Genomic DNA, 13,662 nt, shown 5'->3' with positions numbered 1-13,662 from the left:
TGCCACCTCTGCCTGCCCCATAGATGCCAGAACCCACTGCAGAGGGGACATCTCTACAGGGAGATAAGAAGACATGCCCAGAGACATGTAGCAAGACCTGGATGTCACTGTCACGTCATGTGGCCCCTTCCACGGGGATCTCCAAGTAGTTTGTCTCATTCTCACTCAGCATTCATCAGTAGAGCTTTAAACTTTCCCTCCTTGGTTGGTATTGTCTTACCAGGGTTTTCTCTTGATAGAGAGATTAAGTAATTATGTTGTGATCGAGCAGCTGCATCCTACTTCCAGTCGCCAGTGACTCCATCAGAAACACCTCTCATCAGCATTCCTTCTCATATGCCACTTTTCTCATTTTTAGCAGGAAAATCACGGGAAACTTGGGGGGTTGAAATCTCTTCTTAGACCTCACAGTACCTTTTCTTACTAGAGAGAGGTGCTGAATATATACATACATATTAAAAATGAAAGAAGAATTTTCAAACGAGAAAATCTGCTTCGTGCTCTTTGTACCACTTGCATCTCCAGGCTCACTTCTTTTGGCTTGGCTGGTGCAAAGCAGCTGGAACCCACCCTCAGACTCAGCCCATCCTCGCAGAAAGGTTTCCAGGACAGGGGCAAAGCTGTGCAATCTGCTTGCAAATGCAGCAGAGGAAGGCTTGCCAAGCAGTTTGCTTTCTGCCAAGGAGGTGCTTCTGGCTTCAGGAAGATTCTGATTGTTTCTGTAACCTGAGCCATGACACAGGTGCTGCTGGCAGGATCAGCAGTTATGTTTCTGCTCCAGCTTGCCTCAGTAAACCCAGAAACAAGCCTTCCTCTTACCCATTTCCAAAAGGTCATTGGCAACATTTCACGGCTTCACAAAGGGATGGTGATTCACAGAGTTTCAAGAGGTTAAAGCTTGTAGAGGATGAAGAGACACATCCGTTTATTTTAAAGTCAGTATATTGATACGTATTTGTGGGAGCTGTAGTTTCAACAGAAGTCACTGTATTCATTCCTTCCCTGCTTACATGTCCTGAGCATAGCAGACATATCTGCCTATTGAGTTCATACTCACATGTATAAATATTAGGGTTCCTAAATCATGGTTGTAGAGGAAATGTTCTTCTTTATTAACTATTAGCCTGAGTGGCCCATTTGGATGCTGCTCACTCTGCAACCTCATGAATTTTATAACACTCCTAAGGATAAATAGATTAGTCCTGGGTTTAAGAGTGCAGCTGGTATCAAAAATGATGAGCAGATGAAAAGAGACCATTGACTTTGTCAAGAAGAATCTGTGTGACACACATACGAGCAGCTGAAATGGGGAGCACCTGATGCCTGCTGTGACATCCCATTACCAAATGTCTGCCATGCTTACCACACAAAATGAGGTGGGGTTAACAGGGTTTCATGTCAAACCCTGGAATTCTCATAGTGGGTCTTCCCATTCTCCATTTGAATCACAGATCTTTAGACCGTTTTGACAGACACAATTTTTGTTTTGAATCCTGATGCAACCGATACTTCTATGGGTTGCACTATATAATAGCTTTGCTGCCAATTTCATTGCCTGTTTCATAATATTTGGTCTGACCTGACACCTATCTGTTATCTGGTAAAGCTCTTCCCCTTCACTGGAGAAGAGCATTCCTGACTTAGATATTAGCAGACTCCTGATTATTGAGATTTCCTCACCATCTTTTATCAAGACAAACAAGAGTTAGCTAATACAGAGAAGAGCATTCCCTGTGCTTATCAGACAATTCAAATTTTTCTAGTATTCCTTTAAATATTTTAATCAGATGAGTGCGAGGGGGAAGCTTGGTCTCATTAATCGGTACACTGAAAATGTTCATGGATAAGCTCCTGAGGGAGGAATTGCAGGACGAGGGTTATTTTAAGAAGCATTTGCCTGCCTGTGCAGAACTGAAAATGCTTGTGATCTACAACACTTGACAAATAAAAATTTGAGCAATTACGTGGAGACAGGAAAACTTGTGTATTCTGTGCTGAATTATAAATCACGCTGCATGGACAGGTGCAAGGGAGCAATTGTACTGGCTAACAAAAGGCCAAACAAATCTAATTACATAACAATGGCCTCAAATCCAACTTTTAATCTCCTCTCAGACCCTCATCACTAAGAGGAAGGGAAAATCTTTGAATGTTTAATTCACCATCAAGCATTTAAAATGTATTAAATAAATTAAATACCCAGGGGCGTTAAGATCTTAAAACCTGTGCTATTTTGGACAAATTAAAGTTGGCTCTGGATAAATGCTAGCTTCCCTTTCATATGCTGCCTCTTGGTAACACGTAATCCCAAATCCTTTCCCAGTGCAATGCACCTTGGCAGGCTTGGTTGCACCAGTCAGGTGCTGGTGTGGGGTACAGTATATTGCTGGAGCATATATTAGGTACATGTGTAGGGTTACTGAAAGCACATTTGAGTTATCATCACTTATCAGCTGATTTCCTTACTAATGACATCAGCTGTGTTGCGTGCCAGGCTGCCATTTGACAGAATTGATACCAAATTCCCTTTGATGGCTCCTGCTCTGCCTTGTCTCTCAGCGATCCCAGCTCTTCAGTGTTGCCTCCACAGTTTTTGTGGGACCATGAAATGATGATGATATAGGCCTTAAGTGAACTTTCTTTAATAGACTCTCTTAGGCAGATCGTTTCCTCAGTGTGGCTCCCTGTATGGCCCCAGATGCAGAAGTACTGCTGTGATTTCCCCACTAGCTGTAAGATCTGTGTTGGCCCTCACCACTTCATCCTCCCCCACATTGCCTGAGTGATCCTGGACTTTGGTTACAACCCACAAGAGTCCATGTTAGAGGTTTTCTCAGCTGTAATTTCCAGCCTGATTTAGAGGCACTTGAAAGAGACTCTTTGGGATGTGCTTATGGAAAGGAGCAGCGTTGGGACAGCTTCTTCTCACCAAAACCAGGACACCCTCCAAGCATGAACTGGAGAGTACTTGCTGGAACCCTATAGTCTTCATCACACAAAGCCAATGATAGGATGGGCTGACAGACAAGAGCCACTGGATCTGGGAGTCCCTGGAAAATGCTCCCAATTTCCCACAAGCATGGTGTGGGAGCACACCCACCTGCTCCCCTATACCTTGCACACACTGCATTTCCGCAATGACGACAGCAAGCTTCAAAGCTAAGGGAGGGAGACTGGGAGACATTTTTTTAATGCTCTGGTGCTGTACTTTACCTATTTATTTCTTTAGAACACCTCCACAACTTCACTGCAGGCTGCAGAAAGGAGCTCCTCCAGGAGCAATTCAGAATTAGTGTCAAGGAATGGCACTATTTCAAAGCCATTGATTGGGTCTTATGACAAGAGCTAGTATTACCTATACCTAAGAACCTTAGTTTTTAAGCTTCTAAAATTTGCTGTACATGCTGGGCAGTGATAAAATGGGCAACAAAACCACAGCTGAAATGTTTGGACAGATGAGCCTCTATGATGTACAGCTTTAATGACAAATTATGGAGGTTAGCAATACCGTTAAAATTAATGAATTTATATAAAGTACTAGATTTCTACTTAAGTCCCAAGGATTTGTTATAAAGAAATATTTGAAACCTCCAGTAGCCTCTTCACAAATCTGTCATAGCCTGACTGTTTATGCACAGGTATTTTCTTCATGATGATGCCGGTACCTTAGTGTTTAGAGATACCAGATTTGTGACAGACATTGTACATACTACAGAAAAATTAATTCCTAGAGATTTTTTTATTAACTGTGGGCACAGAGGGGATGAAGGTAATTGTGAGACAGTGTAAAGTGGCACAAAAGTAAAAGCCATGTTCTGCATCTGCAAAAACCACTTAATTATTGCTTTGGAGACATCTTGATCCTTGTTGTGACTGTGAAATCAGCTGAGATTTAGAAGAGAATAACACAGTAGAAGGATAAGAGGATTTTGTGGGCTGCAATTTATTTATTTGAACATTTCATTGCTCAGAACTTACCCCCAGAGCAATCTAATACTGCATGGAATAATGGTCCATGTAGACTCATCTCAGCTCCATTGTATACTATGATTTAAAGAACAAAGACAACATCTTAAAGGGTATTTTGTTACTGCTGCTCTAACAGAGCTAAAAAAATAACGTTAGAGAGGTTAGAGATGCTGCTTGATAAAATGGCTTTAGGCTCAAAGAAAGTAGATTTAGATTTGAAATACTGAAGAAAATCTTTATTGTGAGGAATGGGGTTTTGAACAACCTGGTCTAGTGAAAGGCATCACTGCCCACAGTAGGGAGGTTGAACTAGGTGATCTTTAAGTTTATTCCAACTCAAAACATTCCATGATTCTATGACAAAGTAATCCTCCAAGTTTACCTGCAGTTCAAATAAGGTTAGAGATGTAATGCAAAAGTCATGAAGTTTGATTCAGTGTTAGAAAAATGGCAAGTTTAATTAAGAAAGAAATAACCCTAAAAGGCATTTTATCAAGGTATTGTTTATTAAATGTACAGTGATTGTATATAAACTATATTGAGGGGGAAATCTTGAAACACCTGAAAGGGACCTTTGGTTAGTGGTAGCTAATGCATACCCTAAGACAAGACAGAAAAAGTGAAATGGGACACTGTGTTATTGTATGTCCCTTTCTCTCAGCATAACAAGCCAAAATATATAAATAAGTGGCTAATCACCTTCCTCTCCTCCAAAAAAAGGGAAACATATTTTTTCCAACTAGCAGAAAAATGATGTGTGATAATTGTAACATCTGTAATCTTGAAATGACTAAAACCATCAATTACTATAGCAAGACACTTGAAATGCCATCTTTTGGGAAATACTATGTTTCTAAATGGGGATGTATAATTAGAGTCTGACTGTCACTATGCATCTGTGCACAAAGAAATAAATATTAAAAGCAGTGAAGTGTCTGGAGCCCTAATGTGAGAGTACCAAGCATGGGTTTATGGTACACACAGCATTACAGAGCAGGAACACACCACCACACTTGCTAATTTCAGGGTTGTTGTTTTCCATTTGCAGTGTTCTTCCCATTATTCCTCTCACATATTCCCTCTACAGAGAGATTGTGGTTTGCACCATGTCTCTGATAATGTCATGCCATAGTCAAGCTGTCTGCTATGCCACAAAGGTCAAGTTTTCATATCTCCCACATCAGAAAGCACTGCAAAACCACAGGGTGGACACACCTTGATCTCTATGGTTCAGGGACAAAGGGAACATGCCACGCAGCTGCTGTCTGGGTGTCTAACCCAACTTGCCCTGCTGCCTCTGTAGGGCAGCGTATGGCAATAGAGAGTCTACATCACCCATTGCTATCTTCTTCTGTGGTCTGAGCAAGCCCCTTTGTGACTACTGGCTGCTTCATATTTATTTCTGTTCTAGTTAATAAAGTAGGATACTTGAAAACACAAAGTTAGGACCTCAGCTCTCTGTAGTTTTGCTTTTTCTCTGTTGTTTGGGGTCTCATTTCAGGCAATGGAGAAGCCATCTTCTGCCACGAAAAATCTAGTTCACCGTGCTCATGCTTCTGAGCAGGCTGCAGAATTTACAAGGAGAGTGGAGATGCCCCCTTTTGTTTCACCGGGATACTGAACCCAGGCACCAGAAGCCTTGGATGTCAGAAAGGACAGGGAATACCCAGCTAGAGCATCTCCTTTTGGCTTCAGGTAGGGCAGAACTCTGCCACTGCCCGAGTGGTTTGGGGGGCCCTTAAACACACTTGAGCAAGATGCCTCCTCCCTCCTGCCCTTGCAGCAAGCTTGCCTCAGGCCAGCCCTCAAACACTCCATGCCTCAGAAAGGCTGGAAGCAAGGCCATCGGTGCCTCTCTGCTGCTGCAGGCACTTTGTGAAGATAAGTTAATTAATGTTTGTGAAGGAGGCACATTATGAGGTAATGAATGCCACAGGAAAAACTGTACTAGGAAATTAGCATTTGAGAACAGGGCTTGGCTGGCATGCAGTAAATAAGGCCTGGAGCCACACATTCAACAGCAAGGAAAAACAAAATACTGAGCAGCTTGGTCCCAAAGCAGGCCTGGTGCTTCCTCAGTTCAGAACCAGGCAGCAGCCCAGTGGGAAAACCAAGCAGGAGCATTTTGGGCCTGGCAGAGGTGGCAGTGCTGCCCCAAGGGGCCACTGCATCTCCTTGGGGTGCTTTTAATGCAGCTCTGCCTGCATGTGGCTCTGTGTGAGTGTGTGTGTGATGGAATTACCCAAGGAGAAGTAAAGCAAAGCATGCTGAGATGAAGCTACAACCTCCCACTCCTCATGAGCCAGGGGACAGTGCCAGATGGTGCTGGAGGTCCACAGCAAGATCTGGCACTGGGATTCTCTGTATTCCCATTCACATCAGAGCTGTCACAGGGCCTTAAGCACTGTTGGAAACTTGTACAAGAGAGGGTAATTTCAGCCTTCATCCTGTAAGTAGTGTTTTGTTTGCTGAAGGGGCTGAGTGGAAAAATGAATTCCAGCATAGAAATGTATTTCTGTGATAACGAGAGCTCACGGTGAGTTAATCATGCCAGCAGCATACTTTGCACTATTACCCAGCAGCCTTTGTCTAACTACCACAGCATTTTATTAGACCTGGAATTCTCCCTTGGAAATACTGTTTGTATGAAGAAGCAGGGGGGGGAAAGAAAAATGTTGTAACTGCAGTGAGCCAGATGTCCTGATTCTGTTCTTCTTATAGAAGTTTGGATATCTAAAAAAAAAAAGTCAAGGAAATATCGTACAGGTGCCTCTGAGATTTTTTTAGAAGTTTGATGTGAAAACTGCATTTCAAATCAGGGAGGGGAGGAAGGGAGAAATACTCTAAGTCATGGAAGAACACTGATTTGTTTCTATGTTATCCTCACATGCAGGGGGACACAGCTTCCCACTGGCACCTCAATGCCAGCATGGAGTGGATGTTAAAGTCATGTAAATCCTTCTCGGCAAAAGTGCCGGCTGGATTTAAATCCAATGAAGCCAGCTTTCAGGAGGAGTGCTGAGAGGGCAATAACAAATGATTCTATTAGCATTAATGCAGTCAGCTTGTGCTATTTATAATGTAAATATCATCTGAGTATAAAAATTGCCTCATTGGCAGAACAGAGGTAAAATTCCCATTCATCACATTTTAAAATAGTCTAATCACACAATATGTATTCAGTAACTGTAAATGAACGATGTTCTTAACATAAAGATGATTAATATTGGGCAGATATCTGTTATGTGCTTTTCTGCTGATGGCAAACATAAATATTTTGGCCCAAACATAAAAACTCTGAGTGTATAAAGAAGTGTTTATATCAATCCACCAAATATTTTCTTTTATTCCTTCAGGGATTAGGGTCTTAAAAGCACATAAAAGAAATATGATTATATCTTATTTATTTGACTTTTGAAACATACTACAAAAGCCATACATACACTTCTGTTTTCACACTGTTGTGGCAAGCAGCCCCAGGGGCTTGAACTACACACCAGTCCAAACATAAAGACTGACCACTACTTCCAGTTCTCAAACACTGGCATTGTTTTGATTTGGGGTACTCAGATGCCCTACTTCCAGTTCTCAACTACTTCCAGTTCTCAAACACTGGCATTGTTTTGATTTGGGGTACTCAGATGCTTTTGTTATTCAGATGATGCTCTTCCAATGTAGTCAGCAGAAGAGCAGCCAGAAGGTGAAGGAATGACCTTTTTCTGGAGCAATTATGTGAAATAATAAAAATATCTCCTTCCCAAAGGCTGTTTGAATGTAGGACTGTGCAACAGATATAACCCCCAAAGAAGAGGTGCCCAACCTTCTGTCCCCACCACATTTGGCACAGGCATTCTCCCAGCCACCACTATCCCACCTTCCCCACAGTGAATGTGTTTCCTCTGGGGGCCTCATGCACAGCTAGAAAAAGCCTGATACCACTATGCTACTCAGAGCTTTATGTCCCATCTCATCAATGGGTGGATTTTCAAACCAGCTATTTCCTCACCTGCCTTGTCTTCGAGATCTTACAAACCCAAGAGACTGTCTCAGAACCTCTCTGCTGAGCCAAACAGAAGACACAAGGTGTTCACCCAAAATACAGAAACATGGTTTTAAAACCCTGGCTTCCCCAGTTCAACCTAGAACGCTCATCCTTAAAAAATACCTTATTCCCTGGTCACTGATGAGGGTGAACCTCCCCACCAGAGTGCATGCTGCTCTGCTTTTAGGGATTGCTGACACAGAACGTGTCCACCAGGAAACCGTGTGACATGTTCTTTACATCATGATTCAGACTATTGCATGAAAAATCAGTTCCAACACATGATGTCATTGCAAGTAGGGCAGCTGATGTACCTACTTTCCTTATCTCATCCCGCCCTTACATTTTTAAAATTCCTCTTTGAAAGCAGAGGACTTTCTGCATTCAGCTGGAAGTTATGTCAGAATTGATATCACACATGGTTAGAAAGCCATGTAAATTTATTCATGGCCAGTTTGCATCACTTACTCTAGTGCTTATGTAGTCTGTGCTTGAATAATTCCATTCAGGAAGTCCCAGGAGAGATGAGACCCCCATCAGAGATTCTTTCTCTCCCATTCTAACTCATTGTTCTCATAAGTAGGGAACAAAGTTTGACAGATACTGTGACTATCACACAAAACCAGATCACCCACACAAATCACTTGGAACTATATAGATTTCAAATAATGCTGAGGAACAGTGGACTATTGTTCTGAAATGTCAGAATGAAACAGCCCTTAACACCACCTATACTGCACTAGACAGTGACACTTAGAGGCACTTGCACTACAAACTACCATGCCTTCTAATTCTGCCTTGTGTGCCACTGAGTCTCCAGCTAATTCAAAGGACTCAGCACAACTCAGCAGGATAAGCAAGGCAGGCTGGTAATGATGTAAGTAAAAATAGCAGTGAGTGATGCCACCTCTCCATTTTGAGCACACCCTTGTTCCCCTGCTCACAACTGGGAACAATCCCAGTGGGGAACCATCCACTACCAGGCACCATACCTGCTTTTTAAAAATGCAGCATGTCACATTCCCCTTGAACCAATGGGGTTGTGCAGAGCCCAGACCCACTGCCCCCTTCAGACAGCACACAGATGTGCCTGGTGATGCTACCACATACCTGAAAAGAGGACTGGACCCTGGAGGCAACTGAGCCTCCCTTTGCTGCATCAGCCCTCCAGAGATCTTCCTGGGAATCATTGCCAATACTGAAGTGGAGCTTGTCATGGATCTGCTGCAATTTCCAACCCAAAGATTTTCAAAATCTACTTTATCATGAAGCTCACCATTATGGAAACAAAAAGTAATTTCAAACTAGTTGTTTTTTTCATGCAACTATGTCATCCAACACCAGATTTCCTACAAGAAGGTTGGATGGGTTTTCTTTGTCTTCATTCTCAGTTTATATTATATTTTTTGTATCAAAAATGTTCTTCATTAATAGCTTTATATATAATGTCCATATGCAAAGGACTCTACCTCACCATGTTTGACAAAGCTGCTGATGGTAGGCAATAAAAAGAGATTACAGTGTTACAAAGGACAAAACTGTCACAGACAGCACTTTTCAGGAATATGCAAATGTATAGCCAAAACCTTACTCTTCAATAATCTCTCTGAAACAGATTGTTCCCTCTAACCTATTATGTAGCCTAGAAAAAATCAACTCTGCTGTCAATGTGACTTGTGGAGATACTAGAAGGATCATCCTCTGCTGCCCAGGGATTCCTCCACACTTCACAGACATTTGTGCCAGTAATACCTACTGCAGGGATGGGGGAGGAAAAAGAAGGGTTTGAATACTAGGAGACTCAAACATATTCCTGGATAGGTTTTTCTTATCACTACAGTCTGACAGAATAAATTTTATAAATGAGAGGGACAAGGGAGGGAGAAAGACCATGACTCTTGTCACCCACACCCCCACAACTACAGATAGAAGGGATATAATTTTCAAGACAGCATGAATAAGTATGATATGAAAAAATAACTTTCAGTTTGGGTGAGTTTGTTTTTTGTAAGGACTCTCATAAACACTGCCTGACTTCCCACAGATGCAGCTTTCCTGTAAATATTTTGCTCCTGAGACACTCGTGCACATGCCTCTGCCACCTGATTTGAGACACTCTGATGTCTGTACCTTTGTCTTTGCTAATAACTCTTAGCAACACTTCAGGTGTGTTCCTGGCTGAGGCTGGAGAAGCTCCCAGACACCCATTGCCTTGGCAGACTGGGAATTCACTTGCTATTTCACCTGCTAGGCCTGACCCTGAGACATTTTGGAGAGCACCAGCTGGTCTGAGCCTCTGTAAAACCCCACCACAGAAGGTTGCAGAGGAAACCACCTTTTCCCATGCTTGGTTGTCCTTATGAATGAAAAGGACCTGAAAACCCATAGGTATGTTGACTCTTTGGTAAAACTCTGCTTGAACCAGAGCATGTCCCAAATTATCTCTCTGGGTCAAAACTGAATGGCAGTACACATCTTACCTCCAGTGGTTATTTAAGGAAGAGATGTAACACACATCCTCAGTGCCTCATCTGCACTGATCTAAGGTATCACACCCTCTGTCTCCTCTTTAGCTAGATGGGTGGCAGTCACTTGATTTGCTACTCCTCACATAAGCAGCAAAGAACATCTATCATGCAGGCAAAATTGTATGTGCCAATGCCCTGCTTCCCAAAGGTGGTCCTGCATGTACTGTGATTTATTCCATTTATCTGTAACTTGAAAAATTAGAGTTGAGTTGTGAAATTTATCCAAAAGAAAGAGAAAAAACACTGGGGTCAGCATTGAAGATATTGTATTATTGCAACTGAAGAAGAAAAATCTTGCTTTAGTTAGGTTGGTAAGGACAGCCAGATCCAGCTACAAGTCTTCCAGGCAAAAAAAGGCAAATGCTCCTCTAAAATTCTCGAATCTCTCTTTTGCTTCTCTCACTAGAAAAGCAAAAGAAAACATGAGAATTAAAAAAATGCATCTAAATTCACAGTGAAATGAAATTCAGAATTGCCTCATTTTATAGCTGATTGCTGGAAAATAAGCTGAAGTAACAGTATCTGGAATAAAAATAAGTATTGAAATAGGCACTATGGAGTAAACTTTCCCTTTTTTCTAACTACCACAGAAATAAGATACTTTACAAGGTGGTTGTTGCCTTTCAAGGAAAATTGGGTTCCAGCATTGCCATTTCTTTGTGACTTAGCAAAAAAAACACCCTCACAGGAACACCCGGCAAAGCGATCTGTTTTCCAGCAGAGATAACACATGCTAATGGGGCAGTGAAATGCTGAGAGCAGGTTGTATCCCCAGCTTTTCTGAAAGATACCTTTCAATCACACAGCTTACTTTCATGCTGCTTTGGCCATGGCAGTCAACAGAAAATCATGCCAAATGGATTAGAAGAATAGAGTGACATAGGTCCAGCCTGAGAAGTGACTTTTTGCGGTATTTGACAAGAAATGGAAGGTAAGACTGTAAAGATAACTGAATTTAACATTTCAAACTTGTAGTTATAAAGTATGAGTGCACTTGTAAAATGGAAAATACTTTGAGGGAATCATATCTCAGAAGAAGAGAAGAGTGACCCAGCAAGAGCACAGGTCTCAGTGAGTTACTCAAAAATGAAAATAAGTACAAGAGGATACAAATAACAAATATCTAAAAGATACTGACAAAGAGAATGGGAATTACTCTTTCTCATTTCACCTTGTTCCTCCCATCTAAATGGCTTTTTAATTTGACTTGCTTGCTGGGCTGTCTCCTTTCCTGGCCAAGAAGGCCACTGGCACCTGGCCTGTGTCAGCAATGGTGTGGCCAGCAGGAGCAGGGCAGGGATTGTTCCCTTTGGCACTGGTGACACCACACCTCAATCCCTGTGTCCAGTTCTGGGCCCCTCAGTTCAGGAAGGACACTGAGGGGCTGGAGCGAGTCCAGAGAAGGGCAGCAGAGCTGGAGAAGGGTCTGGAGCACAAGTCCTGTGAGGAGCAGCTGGGGGAGCTGGGGATGTTTAGCCTGGAGAAGAGGAGGCTCAGGGGAGACCTTACTGCTCTCTACAATTTACCTGAAAGGAGGTTGTAGTCAGCTGGGCTCGGTCTTTTCTCCAAGTAACAAGGAATAGGACAAGAGGAAATGGATTCAAATTGTGCCAGTGGAGGATTAGGTCAAATATTAGGGAAAAACTATTTTAAAGGTTTATCAAGCATTGGAATGGGCTGCCATCCCAGAAGGCATTTAAAATCTGTGGCAGCTGAGAACATGGTTTAATGGTGGACTTGGTAGTGCTGGATAAATGGTTGGACTGGATGATCATATAGGTCTTTTCCAACCAAAATGATTAGTGATAGTATAATTATAACTATCTGATTTTTTATTTTTTTTTTACTGTTGATCCCCTTGATGCCAGGAAAGTGAAACATAGAAATACAACACACAAAAATCATGCCAGAAATATGAATCTAGCAGTGAAAATACAAATTAGCCTGATGGAATCTAGAAGAGAAGTAAAAACACAAACATATAAATAATTTATATAATATATATATATATATATATAAAAAATATTATGTAAATAATATTAATTATATATAATTTTTAAGGTATAAAAATAGATATGTATGTGTAGTTTTGGTCATTAAATTCTAGATTAGAAATAGCAAATTATTGAAATGAAGCTATTATTAGAATTCAAATGAACCAGACTCACATATGTATAAAGCTGTCTTTCCAATGGATATTTAAGAAGAATATCACTAAATAAATCAGAAGTGTGAGGTGCCTGCAAGCAAAGGCCCATTCATCATGGCAGGACTTAGAAGCCATAATATCAGTGACAACCTCTAGAGACAGTTCAAAATAAATGAATAAATAGAACTAATCCATATGCTTTTGTACAAATGTGAATCATTTGTATCTGAACAAATGGAGACATCCCTGAGTCCCAACACAGGGAAATTTGTCCTTGTTCTCCACTACCCACACATACTGGTTTCTCATTTCAGTGTAAAATGAGAAATAAGGTATGATTTCATTTCACGAGAGCATTATTTTTTCTTAGGAAAACCTGAGACACATCAGAAAAACCAAATAGGATAAAAAAAAAAAATATGCTTCAAAACATCTTAGATTTGTGGCAACTTATCCACTCTTTGAAGAAGTATTTGACATCCAAAATCAGAATTGCATAATAGACTGGCTTCATGTAAAGCTGGATCAATTAGTCCTGCTCAAATCAGGAGCTATTACTCTGTTCCATTGCCATCTTTCTCCAGTTCATTTTCTGACTTTTCTGCTGTTGTTCCCTGAGGAGCACACTGCAAACAGGACTGGGGAGATGAGGATCAGCAACACTCCTGCAGTGCCAACCAGCTGCAGTGCCTGGGGATGGAAAAGCCATGGAGGGGAATAAGTGGTCTCTGCCAAAGGCATTTGTGTGGGGGAAATTTGTTGAGCTGAACAGTAATGCTTCTTGTAGGAAACTCTATGAGATGGAAGAAAACTTCAGAAGGTCCTTCAAGACACAGAAGAGTGGTTGTCATCCATGCCTGGTCACTGCAACACAGACACAGCTGACAGTCTCACTCTGCTGATCTAAAAGAGAAATTCATTACTCTGTAATAATGGGTGTTCCCTGCAGAAAGTGATAAGAAATATAAATGCTA

Source organism: Cyanistes caeruleus, chromosome 2 (genome assembly GCF_971803275.1).
Source record: "Cyanistes caeruleus chromosome 2, bCyaCae1.hap1.1, whole genome shotgun sequence".
Lineage (NCBI taxonomy): Eukaryota > Metazoa > Chordata > Aves > Passeriformes > Paridae > Cyanistes > Cyanistes caeruleus.
Note: the sequence above shows the minus strand (reverse complement) of the source record.